Below are 395 nucleotides of genomic sequence, written 5' to 3'. Positions count from 1 at the left end.
TCCTGGATATCCTTGTTAACTTTCTGTCTCATTGATCTGTCTAATGTTGACAGTGGGGTGTGGAAGTCTCCCATTATTATTGTATGGGAGTCTAAGTCTCTTTGCAGGTCTCTAAAGGAATTCCTTTTTGAATGTGGGTGCTCCTATATTGGGTGCATATATATTTAGGATAGTTAGCTCTTCTTGTTGAATTGATACCTTTACCATTATGTAATGGCCTTCTTTGTTTCTTTTGATCTTTGATGGTTTAAAGTCTGTTTTATCAGAGACTAGGATTGCAACCCCTGCTTTTTTTTGTTTTCCATTTGTTTGGTAGATCTTCCTCCATCCCTTTATTTTGAGCCTATGTGTGTCTCTGCATGTGAGATGGGTCTCCTGAATACAGCACACTGATG

Source organism: Colobus angolensis, unplaced genomic scaffold, assembly GCF_000951035.1.
Source record: "Colobus angolensis palliatus isolate OR3802 unplaced genomic scaffold, Cang.pa_1.0 Scaffold728, whole genome shotgun sequence".
In the NCBI taxonomy this organism is placed as follows: domain Eukaryota; kingdom Metazoa; phylum Chordata; class Mammalia; order Primates; family Cercopithecidae; genus Colobus; species Colobus angolensis.
The sequence above is the reverse complement of the archived record's forward strand: the minus strand, read 5'-3'. Positions refer to the sequence as shown.